The sequence below is a fragment of the Triturus cristatus genome, chromosome 5_2 (genome assembly GCF_964204655.1).
Source record: "Triturus cristatus chromosome 5_2, aTriCri1.1, whole genome shotgun sequence".
In the NCBI taxonomy this organism is placed as follows: Eukaryota; Metazoa; Chordata; class Amphibia; order Caudata; family Salamandridae; genus Triturus; species Triturus cristatus.
In genome coordinates this window covers 71,994,740-72,009,599 of record NC_140588.1, presented here as the reverse complement: position 1 = coordinate 72,009,599, position 14,860 = coordinate 71,994,740, and positions in this window count along the sequence as shown.

The following is a 14,860-nucleotide window of genomic DNA, read 5'->3' as shown; positions in this document are numbered from 1 at the left end:
GCTGTGGGACTCCTCCGACTCTGGCAGTTGTTGGTTGGCCAACAGGTGCAGCACAGCCAGCAGCTTTGTCTGCGGAGGGATGTTGGTTCTCCGCTGTGTTGGTACCGTCAGCCTGTGGGCAATGTAGGTCAGGATGCAGAGGATGGTTGTCCTTTTCGGCCTGTGGTGGGCAATGACATCCTCTGGCATTGAGTCTCTGAGGCTGGTGCGTTTTAGGAATGTCCAGTCTTGTTCTGCGCTGCCTAGGTGGTAGTCCTTGGCATGGTCCGTGGGGGGCTAGGGGTGGTTGCGGTGGGTGTAGTGGCCCTCTTGGGTCTCCAAGCTGCATGGCCAGGAGCTCCATGACGTGTTGGTCTTCAGATGTGGCTCTGGGCTGAGCTCCCTTTCATACTGTAGGTTGCCGTCCTGCTTAACACCAGTAAAAGGCAGGTGTTAAGTCCCTGCTGCTAACGCACCTTATCGCCTGTTTTTGGATCGCTTCGCCGATCTGGATGGTCGTTGAGAATATCGCAAAGTGGTATTTTCATGGGTTCTTTCACGGGAATGCCTACTCTGCATATCATTAGCGTTAGTTGTCGCTCTCATCCGTGGCGATGATTTTTGCGGCAGCTATCGCTGGAAAACTGGCGATATCGGCAGTTTCCACCAGCTTGAGGATGGGGCGATAGAACTATTGCCACTTTTGCGGCACTAAAGTGCCAATAAATCGGCGATGAGTCCTTGAGAATATGCCCCTAAAAATTACTGATAACATTCAAATAGTGGTTTTTGGAGGGTTACCCCATGTTTTGACACAGGATTGTTACAACACCTGCATTCCACTGAGTGGCTTCTTTCGCCTTTGTGTATGAGCATGTAAAGTTGAGAATCAGAATTCCAAATTACAAAAAAGGGCAGAATGGCCAATACCTTTTATTTCAGATAAAGCAACAGTCTGCCCAATCGTAAGCACTAAAATAGTCTCTTTCTTAAGCATAGGTAGTAAATATCCCAGAAGGGGTCTGGATAAAGCCTGGTCATCATGCCAGGATACAATGTTGGATACCATGGGTCCATTGACAAAACAATTGTGCCTACCTACCAAGCTAATATGGGGGAGACACTGAACCCAGAAATAATATAAAGATGGGCCCAAAGGGCAGTATTTATATTGGGTAATGCAAATGCTAGTCTGTCTAATGAGAGACAAAAAGGACTTTTGCTGAGAATTGATCCAAAGTGAGGGAATTTCTCAGCATCAAGATGCTTCTTGGGAAGGAACTGTGTGCTTTACAAATGATATTCACTCATTCATTCAAATGGATAATTCTGCAGTTGGATGGAATAACCAAGGGTGTTTATTTGGTGACTTTATCAAGGAAATTGGTCAATATGTGCAAGCATTTGCTTCACTGGCTAAAGGCCACTCCTCACTGACAAGGGTGTTTGTTTGAGTCTCTCAAAGAACCAGTGGATACAGGCAATTTTATTCCCACAGAGAAGGGGAGGATGTTTTGGTATCAGTGCAGGACAAGCAAGGGGAGGGGAACTTTAAGGTGAGGCTATTTTCCTCTCCAAGATGAAAACTGGGGGCAGGGTGGACTTTCTGGTATGGGCAATGGTATTTATTTCAAGCAATCCTTGCATTTTGAGAACAGTCCCAGGTTTTAAAGATTAAGTTTTATGCCACTCCTGTTCAGGCTATATTTCCAACTCCAATTCAGCTTTGCCAGGAAGGGACAGAGTGGATTTATTTGGAGATGTAAGTGCTGCTCTAGAAAGGGGCTATAGAGAGTTGTTTGTTGCACCCCAAATGCTCTGTAAGCAATATATTTTTTGATTTTATCTATTAATACTGAGATTGATTTTCTCCCCGTAAACCGTAAGCAACAAGCCCTTAATGCTTATCTAATTCGATATCTGGGGATATCTGTCACTAATTAATATGGGGAGCTTTATAAATAAAACTATGAAGCCATGCGGTATAAAATTAAAAAAACTGTTAGATGACTGGTCATTATTACCCCTCACATTGATAGGTAGTGTGGGCATTATAAAAATATCCATTTTACCTTTACTTGTTTTTCTATATATAAATATCCCTATCAAAATGAATGCCATCTATTTTAAGGAGCTTGAAACAATGTTTAGAAAGTTTGTCTGGAGTAAGAAGACACCCAGGGTCAAACTCTCGGTGCTTCAATTGGATATTAACCAGGGGGGGCTTCCACTTCCTCAAATTTGTACATATTATGAAGCCGCCATGTTAGATCTTACAGCTCGCTTTGTGGACTCGAACGGATCAGTAGATCATTTTTTTCTGGATAAAATGGTGCAGGAGGCTGGCTCACAGATTCCAGTATTTAAAAAAAAATCCCTAAAAAACCTAGATACAAGACTTTGCAAGAATATTCTTATAGACTGCAGACTTTTTTCTCTAAGCAAGCAGGTGATGCAGGGTTCTACTACTTAAAATTAGGTGAATGCATAAGTCTGGGTCAACAAACACAGACTAGCCATTTAAGGTGCTGGAATAACTGTGGCCTGAAAGAGCTGTGGCATTTTCTAGTGGGAAAGAGAGTGATTACTTGGCAAGAGGTCCAAAGCAGATGTGGTGACCGGAGTAAGCGTCGCTTCTTTGAATATATACAGATTGTATATTTTTTAAATAGATACAACCTCCCTTCAAGTGTCGGTCCAACTAAACCTGTGACTGACCTATTGGGAGCAAAGTTAAGAGGGGGTGGGAAAGTGGTACCATCTTATATGCTCCCAAGGGGAATGAACGCTGGTCAAGAAATTCTTAGAAAAAGTCACTCAGGAGATACAATGTACATTCTCTAATCGGGATTGGCAGGCCAAATCACAATTAGGTAGTAAGGCCCTACGAGCAGCCAACTTTAAAAGAATGGCCTTTCTGTCTCAATGGATGGCATATTATACACCTAAAGCACTCCATAAAACACATCCAGAATTGGAAAATAAATGCTTTCGTTGCCAGGCAAAAGGTGAGGGAGATTGGCTACATACATTTTTTACTTGTCCAAGGCTAGGGCAATTTTGGGAAAGGATCTTCTCTGCCTTAAGCCAGGGGATGCAGAAGAGATTAGATCCCGAGCGAGATGTAGCTCGCGTCGGTATTACTAGGCAAAGAGTAAACTTGGCAATGACAAGAGGTGAGGAGACATTTACAGCATTTGCCTCCCTCGTAGCATGCTCCCTGATACTTCCAGAATTGGAGGTCTTCAAAAACACCTACTTATTTGGGATGGCTAAATAAGATGAAATGAACAAGGAAATTTGAAGAAGCGTATGCAAAAAGAGTGGGTGCAACTAAAAAATGTACTGCCGCTAGGAAATACATGGCGAAGTTAGGGATCACGCTGGAGGAATAAGCCCATATTGCATCGCAAAGTCTCGTTTAGAAGAAAAAGGGGTTAAAAAAATGCACTTTAATACTTAACCTTAGGGTGAGTAGGTTAGGAAGATAAAGGAAAGTTTGCACCGGATGCACTTTAGCACTGCACTTTGGTATTAAGTAGTGATATTAGCCACTTTATTCTATAAGATTTGTATCTAGTCGCACCATATGTAGGGATATCTCTGGAATACGCCATATTGCACTTTATAAGTATCTGCCTCATCCAAAATGTTTAGTTTGCATAAGAACGAATATTGGTCAAATTGTGTTTTGAATGTCCTGTTTTCATCTATGGCTTTTTGGGGATTTCTCTTCATGGTTCTGCTCAATAAAAATATATATTTGTTTTTAAAAAGCAATATGTTTTTATTTCAAAGAAGTTCAGGCCAGTAATAAATCTGAAAGAGTTAATTCAGTTTGTCGTTTATTGTCATTTCAAAATGTAGATGATGGTCACTCTCATGGATTTTCTCCATGAAGGGAACTGGATGATGCATCTGGATTTGAAGGATGCTTATCTGACAGTGCCAGTTTGTCCCAGTTGCATAAAGTATCTGCTATCCCTTCGATTAGGAGAGGCATACAAGTTCAAGTTCTTTTCATTTGGTTTATCCTCTTTTGCATGGTGCTGTACGAAGATGATAAAACCAGTGGCGGCAGTTCTATGGTCCCAGGGGCTGAGAATGGTGGTACACTTGAAGATTATGATATTCCTAAAAGAGGAAAATAATTTCTCGCTGAAGCAGTTCAGTTGGCTCTAGAATTATTCCAGTCTCTAGGCTTTATCATAAATGTGAAAAATTGATTCTGGAACCGTAAAAAAAGATCAAGTTTCGTTTTTTTTTAGTGGACTTGGACAAAGAGTTATTTTCACTCCCAGAGGCACAGTTAAAGGTATTAAAGAGTGGAGGATTATGTTAGCGCAACATCAGGTTTCTCTCTAGCAGATGGCGAAGCTGGTGGGTCTTCTTTCATCCTTGATTCTGGCAAGCTTTCCAAGACCCCTTTATTACAGTGCTCTCCAACAGTTATAATAAGACATTTACAGAGGGGCCTAAAATACTTAGATGGGTCAGTTATATATGGAAGCAAGAAAGGGGATACATTGGTGGTTATGCCATATAGATGTATTAAATAGAAGGACCATGTTTCCAATTTCCCCAGATCTACTATTGGAATCAGATGCAAGTCTCTAGGGGTTGTTGCACGAGATGTGGCACCTCGACTGGTGGAAGATGGCCCAGGAGGGAGTTGTCATTACAATAACGTGTTAAGAGCTTCATGCAGGTCAGAGTCAAGAGTCTGATAAATGGCAAGATAAAGTGTTCAGTCCTTCTGCATATGGACAGTCCGACAGCAGTCAGGCACATAAACAGGTTGGGAGGCACAAAATCCGGACCAATATTAGGATTGTCCAGGGCAATTAGCTCTGAAAGTGGAGTATCTTCCAGGACAACAAAATTGGGTGGCAGATTGGTATGCAAGGAACCTCTACCAGGCCAGCGACTGATGTCCAAATGGACTGATCTTCAAGTCCAAAAGCGTGGAATGAGGTCCATTCAACATCAATCTGTTTGCCTCATAGCTCAGCTTCAGAGGTATTTCAGTTGGTGGCCAGACCTGGAAGCTTTAGCATCAGACTTTTCTTCTGAATTAGTCCAATTGATATCACTATGTTTTTCCACCTTTTATCATGATTCTCGGGTGTAAGGTACAGGTGCACAGACTGTCGGCTAGGGTGGTCTTGATAGCACCACTCAGGATGACTTGGTATCCTTTCTTGTTGGCGCTCGTTGTGGACTACCCAATTCAATTGCCAGTGTTCCCTAATTGTTAAGGGATCCTCATGGGCACTATCTAATGCTTGTTCTGGAGAAAAAATAGGTGGTATGGTTTTTCTCAGTTTGCTTGCAGACATGCTAGGACTTTCAGATTCTGCTTTAGGGTACATCAAGGCCTTTTGGGCTCAAGGTACACTTAAAGCATATAATTCAGTGTGAGAAACTGGGTTATTGGTTAAGGGGAGTGAAACCCTTCTAAAGGAATAAACACAATCCTCTTCAGAGTGGCCCACACAAAGTCAATAAATTAACCTGTGCTTAACCCTCTGTCAGCTTGGCACAAATGCAGCCACGGCTTAGCTTAGAGGCAATGTTCAAAGTATTTATGGAGCATTCAAAAAGTGATAAAGTGAAATCACAAGAAAAATCCCACACCAGTCTAGAAAACTAGATTACATTTTAATAAATAAAATGATACCAGAACGACAAAAGTCCAATCAGTAGAACTGGAGATATTCCATTTCAAAGGGTTGGGTTAAAGTAGCACCAAAAAGCGCAAAGCACCAACTGTGGTTATCTGACCGCAGCAGACAAGGCCAAATTCACAAGTTCAGGCCGACTGCTAAGGAGCGCGGTCCAGGTGCAGGACCAAGTTTGACCCGCTGGACAGTGTACCAGGTTGTACTTGGGCTGAGATGCAAGGTCCTGCGTCGGTCTGTGTCAAGTTGCATCAGTTCCAATCAGTAGCTGCCTCCAGATGCAAAGCACTGCATTGGTTCTGATGAGGCCACCGATCAAGAGCTGTGAGATGTTGTTATGCGAGGTTTTGCATAAAGTTACGCTACGCCAGTTCCAATGAGGCCACCAATCAGGAGCTGCGAGGTGCTGTGATGGAAGGTTCTGCATCTCAGCTAGACAAGGAGGACTACACTATGTTGCCAGCCAGGGATTCAGGACCTGGGGGGCACTTCATGGGGCTCAGGACTAACCCCAGAAGTCACCTGCAGCACACAGGAAAGTCCAGTTGGGTCTGGTCAGCTGAGCAGAGGCAGACCAGCTCTGTTAAGATTGTTATGGCCCTGTAGCTCATGCAGGAGGCCGGCCACCTAGTCGTTCGTGTCACTCTGGAGATCCTGAGTTCAGGAAGAAAGTCCAGGTTTCTTTCCTCAGGCAGCAGGGCAGTCATCCCAGGCGTAGGGCAGCAGAGCAGTCATTCTTCTGAGTCTTCCATAAGTCCAGAAGTGATCTGATGAGTGGGTCAGGAGGTCCAATATGTATACCTTGTGTCAGCCTTCAAAGTGGGAGGATTCCCTATACCAACCCCACCTCTGGTTCTAGAAAGTTCTTCCCTGCCCATCTCAAGGCTCCAAGTAGTGTAGGTTGACAAAATACTGGTGTCAAGTTCATTAGTGTGTGTGCTGGTGGCTGTCCTTTGAAATGTGTGCTGGTGGCTGTCCTTTGAAATGTAAGTGGGGCAGTGAACAGCATCGCCCCAACCATCCTGGCAGGATAGCCCATCCTGTCACCACCTAGTCCCCCTTTGTCTTACCGACTGAGAGGAATACACAAAGGCCAACAGCTAAACTAATCCCACCAATGTGACTCAGAATACTGGCTGAAAGCACAAATTGTTAGGACAAGAAAATTGCCATTTTAGAATTGTGACTTAAAATACAACTTTACTACAAAAGACAATTTAAATGACAATTAATTTGAGAGTAAATATAATTTTCCTATCTGCTCCCAAACGTAAGTTATAACTTACTAAGTGTAATAATGTAACTCAATGTTATTATATGGGAGAGATACAGGGCATGTAAAAATTAAATCTACATGTCCTACTTTTCAAATACAATGTACCCTGCCTATGAGCCTTTAGGGCCTACCTTAGCCTTTAGGGCCTAGTTAGGGGTGACTTATAAGTACTAAAAATGCCCTTTAGGGCCTACCTTAGGGGTGACTTATAAGTACTAAAAATGAGTGTTTAGGCCCAGCAAAATTTTTATTTTGCTAGGCAGAAATGGCAGGTTAATACTGCCTGTGGCAGGCCTGAGACATTTTTTCAAGAGGGTTCTTTGGTTGGTGGCACAATGAGTGCTGTAGGCCTACCAGTAGCATTTAATTTACAGGCCCTAGTTATGTGGAGTGCCATTTACAAGGGACTTTCAAGTAAATTAAATGTGCCAATTAGGTTTAGGCAATTTGTACCATGTGACAGTGGAACCAAGCTATACATGGATGATGAGGCCAAATAGAATGAAGCTGGTCATAGGTTGCTTGTGTTCTGGTTCAAGAGGGCCTGGCAGTTTGGATGGGCTCTTCCATGAGAAATAGGGTAAAGTCTGATTTGTAGATGGCTGGGTCCAAACTGAGGTGGCATGATGGGTGAAAATCAATGAATTGGGATGTGGCCCAAGTGATTGCCAGTGGCTGAGATTAATTCAAGTATTCCATCCATCACTTTGTTGTTTTTGCATTTAACACCATAAATGCCCTGGCTATGCACAGATGTGGATCCTGGGTTCACTGTGCCACACAAACAAAGCAATTCCTGGCTGTAGAGTCCTAACTTGATGAAACCTGTCCTAGGCTGCGTGTTTTCCGGTTCAGGGAGTACCTGGCCTGGCAGTTCTAACTGGACTGTTCCGATGAGAAGCAGGGTCAGGACTGAATTCCATATGACTGCAGCCATATAAAACATTTTTGGGATTGTACCTCCAATCCAAAATGTTCCTGAAAATTACGACTTTCTTGCCTGTCCCTCTGTAGGGTGAAAGATGAGAGTGTTTTTCTGACACTTGGGAGAATATAGCTCCGATATCTCCTTTCTGGATATTTACAAGAAGTAAACAAAATCAGATTGTCCTCTCTACCTCCAGATTTCAATCCTCTAGTGACTCTTTGACATCACAGTCTTCAGAAACAAGGGGCTTCAGTAATAAAGTAATGGAAAGGTTGTGTGTGTTCTTGTATTCCCAGTTCCAAAAATTTCAGGAGGTTTTCATCTCATCATTAATCAGAGGATTCTCAATTTGTTGGTAAAAATAATGCATTTCAAGATGAGCAGTGTGTAGTTTTTATAGTCTTGCAAGTATATGAGTATATGACAATCTTGAACTTGGAGGATGCTTACCTGTATGTTCTTGTGTCCGTCTCATCACAAGTTTCTAAGGTTTGTGATTCTGTCCTTCATCCCAAGTTTGAGGTCATGCCCTTTGGCTGCAACTCCTCATGAAGAATGTTTACTGAGCTGCTGATTCTATTATTTGTTTTTCGACCCGACATGGTGATAGCATGTCATTGATATCTGGCAAATTCATTCAACCATCCGAGAAGCCAAAATTTGAATGATCTTTTTGTAAGTTTGCCATTTCTGAAGGGACACCCCAGAGTTTAAAAAAATCCTATTACTGAACCCTAATTTTGCTGGGTATAGAACTGTGTGGAATTTAAACCTGCTAACAAGGGGTAACGTATCTGTGCTCCTCTTTTCAACATAGTAAAATTGGTATACTGCTGATTGACATATTTAAGTTACCTATAAGTCCCTAGTACATGGTACCAAAGTGTACCCAGGGTCTGTATTTAAATTTCACATGTGGGCTACAGCACTCATGGTGCCAGCCCCTGCTATGACAATGCAAACATGGCTGCAGATCTGCTACCAGTTGCCTGGCTGTGCAGGTTTAAACTATACATTTCACCTGTAAAAATAACCCAATTTTACAGGCTGAAAGCCCTCTTTTTAAATATTTATAAGTCACCCCTTAGTAAGCCTTACTTCCCATTAAGCAGGGTGCATGGAATATTAAAGTACGACATGTGAAGGGTAATGTTGCACATCCTTATAGTAGTGGCGTTACACAGGCCCTCACAGTCCTAGCAGTGCGGGTGGTCCCAAGCTACAGGGGCCCCCTCAGCACAGTACTCTTGCTGGAGAGCTCATGACTGAGTCTGGAGGGGGCCCCTCCAGGTACCTTGCAGGGGGGCCTCCTCAAGTTTCGTTACGCCATTGCCTTATAGGGCCTAGCACCTCAAAGCTATTTTCACTGTAGCTGGGCTAGCTGTCCCACAGGAAAGCATTGGGATACAATACTAAGTGTAATAAATATTATCTTTGTTTCAGAAACAGTTACAAATTACATTTTTGGATGTTCTGAAATATGTATTACAAGCTCAATTCATGGATGAAGTCAGATTTGTAATAAAGGTTTTGGAAAAGAGTACTGTAAAAAAGCTACCTTTGACCTGCCTGAAGTCCCTCAAACATAAATCTATATTTTGCTCTCTCCCTTCCGCTAGCCACAAAATAACATTTCAGTAGGCATGAATTAGGTGGGAGCATGATAGCAGGACATAGACAAAAGGCCTTGGCTATTGGGAGGAGTTGTTGAGCACTTAAAAGGGTGGATTGTGCATTGGGCCCAAGGATTTGATTAACTTCAAAGGAGGTCTACCCTGTTACAAGCAGATGTAGCTAACATCCAGGCCTGCACCTTTCAATGGTCCCTCCAGGCAGATCAGTCTCATTCCCAGTGGACTTCTTAGTGAGATCACAGTGTCAGATCCACCTGGAACATCAAGACCTGCTTGACAGGTATGCTGGTGTTTTTCATTTGCTGTTGGGGTCATACGTCAAAGGAGGGGAACAGAATGTCAATTGCAGTGCCACAACAGATGATGACATACAGGGGGGGCACCTCTAGCCTCATGGACTATTATTGGCAGTGTGAAGCACTATTGAACACTCAGTTATCACCAAACTGGAGAGGCCTCGTCTCAATGGTAATTCCGTGAGTAAACGTTTCTATGCTACACGAACAACCCATGAGCCGTCCAACGACTTTTTTACATCATTACCGAATGAAAAGAACGACAGAATATTGTGGCACTACCGCTTGGAAAGATGTTCTCCAAGAATACCAGTTGTTCAATAATGCTCAATTATTCTTTGGAAGTATTTTGCCATTTGTATAGGCAAAGCAACTGCTTGATAGTTACAAATAACTAGTTGGGAACTTCTGGAAACAATTAATTCCACAAAAGATGGATTTAATGCCATAAAGTAAGAGCTGCGTGCCATGAGAATGATTGTTATGCAGCATCGTTATGTACTTGACCTTATGAAGGCCTTGGAAGGCAGAGTATGTGCCAAATTACGAACTACCTGTTGTACTCATGTCCCAACAAATGATGCGGACAATGCCATTTTGTCAGAGGCTATATAAACTTTGCATAATCGACAGAAGAAAATGGTAGATGAAGGAGGTGCCCCAGATAATTGGCTTAGCGGGTGGTTTGCTTTACTATCATCCTGGATGTTGGGACTGTTAAAAGCTTTATTTCCATCCCTCGTGGATGTTGTGATACTCAATTAATTATACCATTTTGTAGAAGGATCAATACAACAGCAGGAAGGATGTTTAAAGCTAGGACACCTACATAAGTAGTAGATGCTCAGGGCAATATATATCATCTAGTGCCAAGTTCAGACGCAGGATAAGAACCAGTAGTAGAAATTTTAACTACAGGGGGAAAGTTAGAAGGGAAACAAAATGTGAATAAGCTGCATTACCGCAGACATCCGTAGAGAGTGTCACATAGTTATATGTGGTGAAAGAGCAGTGCAAGGCCCAAGTTCCAAAATGATGCAAGACAAGTCAAGAATTCATTAGGAAATAGAGTGCATATTCAGCAAGGTACTAATTAGTTTAATGAAAACACGTGTTTGCAAACCTAAATGAATTTATGGTCATAGCACAACAAGAACGTATTCATATTCTGTTCTCTCAGTGATTGAAAACGTGACTGGAAGAATATGGGCAGGAGACAGAATTAGCCAAGAGTATACAGAATCTGATAAGAAGTCTTGGGAGCAGAACAATAAAATACACATGCACACATATGCATACGAAAGAAGTAAATAAATGGCTTGTTAAGCACTGTTAGACTTACATAAAGAATGTTCAGAGAAAAGTTCAGAAGTTTGAAGACACAAGTGATGTGATGTTTTTGTAACAAATATGTGATTATTGAGTAACTTGTTCTTTACCTTTTGTAAACTCACATTGTTCATGTGACTATTTAGTGGCTGCCTGCCAGCAGCCATTTGAAACCAGCTATTTACCTATGAGGGGATAGCTACTCTGCCTGCCGTGACAGTAAACCTGCTTTGCCTTGCCAAGCGGATTCCTGTTTTTTATTATTACAGTTTCCCTGCAACATTATGAATGATGACCAATGAACTAACAAGAAGATACTGGTCCCCTTTGTGCACAGGAATCTCTGTTGTCAGTGACCCATAGGGGCCTTCACTGTACGCTTGAGCATTAGGAGGACTTAGTATAGGTTGGAAACTTTGTTTTACTGTCCCTGCTTGCAGAAAGACCCCAAGAAGCTCGGTAGGACCTGTCCTACTTGTCAATTGAATGGTAAAAGCAAGCTACTGTTAGGGTCCCTGCCAGCAGAAGGTGCTTCATTCAGGCAGGTGGGAATTGACATTGTTGTCCTATTTGACACTCCCCTCAGCATCAGTCAAGAAGTACATGTTGCATCCATTTATAAAGAGTACCTCTGAAGAGCATAACTGCAAACGTAGCAGCCAGGACACGCCAAGGGATTTTCTGAAAGGTAATATTTCATAAGGCAGGGATTTCTGACTGGGGTGCAAACTTTATCTCCTCTTACATGAGAGAGCTGTGGTGCAACTGGTGTGACTTATCACTTCTCCATGGCATACTACCTGGTAAAAAATGGTTTGGTGGAAAGGCTTAACAAGATCATTAAGAGAATGTAGAGGACTGTAATGAATGTGGCTGCTCACCATCAAACCACACCCAAAACCCCAACAGTCCCTTAAGACACAGGTAAAATACAACACTCACGTAAGGTGAGGTAAATAAACCAATCCAAATGAATGGAATATAACACACATACGTTTATTAATGCAATATTCAAAACGGTAGGCCAAATATATCAGTAAATGCAGATTCATTAGTATCAAACACTTTTAAATGAACAAGTAAAATAAAATGCAGGAACTCTCTCTCTTTTAGAATAAGGCTTGGGGTTTATTACACAATGCTCTCTAAACAAAAGCTGTCTCAGATGCCAAATGCACAAGATTCAAATATATGTAGCAAACTATAATCTAAATGCATGAATAATACTGATTAATAAATAAGCAGCAAATAAGATGAGATGTAATGGACGTCCTGCAAGAGATCAGAAAGATATACATATATATATATATATATATATACACAGCAGAGGATTACTCTGGATGTGCACCTCCCACACCACAAAGAAAACACCTCAAATGATCAAAGTCACTGGCTAAACATCCCAATGGCAATAACCACAAAACTTAATACATCACCTGGTGCAAACACTGTATCTGCATCTTAGCCCACTTCTGACTGGGGAAGTTCACAGCCGAGGTTCAGAGCTTTAGCTACCAGGGTCACTCCGAGATAGACACGTCTGCCCTCACTAGGATTCCAAACTCCCAGTTTCTCAGTCTGCAACCCTCAGCTTTAAACACACTAGAAGATTCACGAAAGGCCTCCTCCCAGCACGAGAGGAATTTTACCAGAACTGTCCAAGTTCCAAGCAAGCATCCCCATGGCAGTAAGGAGCTCTCATGTTCCTTCCTCCGTTCTCACCTCTTCCAGCCTCTATCTTGACGAAGCTCTCACAAGGCCTTCCAAAGTACATTAAACAAAAACAATCGCTCAGGAAAACAGCAAGACCTTGAATGTGAATAACCCAAACAACTCGCAAGCACTGCTGTGCGCGCAGAGAAATAAGGCAAAGTCAGACATGAGGCCCTGTCAAAGCCAATAGTCAAAGTCAGAGAACAAGATGACATGAAGCCATGTCAAAGCCAATAGTAAGAACTCATAAGCAAGACAAAGTCAGAAGACAAAAATTACATGAGACCATGTCAAAGCCAATAGTCAGAACTCATAATTCACATAACCCAAACAACACCATACACATTTCGGCATCACATACTTTATCTCTCAATGCAAAACACAGAGCACATATGTGCACCACTGCTCACACCAATGCACGTCAAGACCAAAAATTACATTCCAGACCTCTCTCTTCCTCTCACACTTTCAAATGCACAAATGCCAAGAACACCTTCTGTTCTTGGCAAGACTTTTCTAATCCGTGACAGCCCCCACTAAAAAATAGCAAGATTACAGGACAGAAGAGAAGCAGGCATATGCAGGACCATCATACATTAAGCGGAGGGCAAAATAACACACTAAAGTCAGTTAAAATGGTGGTAGTTAAGGGTCATCATAGGGTGCCAAATCACAAGAGCGCCTCTTTTATACATTCCACCCATGACCCTCGACTATCACCATTCACATATATCAAAAACTGAATCTCTCAATTAAAGACACCACCACTAGTGAAAAATTGCAATTCTTAACTGAAAGCACAAAAACTGCATTTCTTAATTCAAAGACACAAAAACTGTTGAAACACTACATTTCTTAATTGAAAACACAACTACAAGTGAAAAATCTCATTTCATAACTGAAAAACACAACTATGATTGAAGCACTTCAATTCTCAACTGAAGAACATAAACATGATGAAAGCACTGCATTCATGAAAGCATGTAATAATCATTACTCAGCAAGAATAAATGTCTTGATTAATACACAAAATAAATGATGCAAGCTTATGAACTCAGTAATGCTCCTAATGTCTCAAATGGCTAATACTGGAACTTCTACTGTTAAAGCAGCCAAACTTATATATTTTGTGCTAAAAAATAAAAGCAACAGTTCTTTTTTCAGTCTCTAGCTCAGAAAACATCTATTGCAGCACAACGTCTCTGTTGTTTTCCTTCTTATAAACAAATAGTCCTTCTGTGTGAAAGACACACAGCCTTATCACATTTTGTTTAGTCTTTATAAAACAATTTCAATTGGTCTGTCCGGTTTTGGCAAAGTAAATTCCCATCTCATTCGTTCAGCCACAGGATGTTAGCTTGCTTAGTCCGGTGATCACTCCAGGCTTGGGGGGAGAGGAGACGGAGGGGAGGAGAAGGGGAGGGTCCCACCCGACACGGGCAGGCATCAGGCATACCAACACGTCGCAGTATGATGACCTGAAAAAGAAACAAGCATCACTCTTCTTGCATAGAACATTTTTCAAAAAGCACATATTTTTCCTGTCCCTGTTTTGCATTTCTGAAAGTGCAATATTATCATTCCTGACTGCACAGTTCACTGCTGGCTCTGGGGAATTGTCTGAGAATTCTACCCACGCTTTAGCCTCTGAATTCTTGGAATGAGAGTGAAACTCTCTTTTCCCTGCACAGCAAGAAGGGCTGGGGCAGTCTCCTTCCTGACTATTTCTTCACTCACTGCTGAATACGTGCTCCCTTTATCAATTGGCAGAAGCCCAAGGCACTCCATCTGCTCTGGTAATTTTCCTTTCTTCAACACACCCTTCACTTTCTGTGGGGCTGGTCTGGCTTGTGCATTTTGACACATGAGAATCACAGCTCTGATTAAATCTAGGGGGATATTCATCCCTTCATTGTCTGCCCACCTGTTTGTATGGTCTTTATCTCCTAGGTGCTCAAATTTAATCATGCACACCAAATCCGAATTGTGTGTCAGCACCTCTGTCTCCAAGATTATAGCCTTTT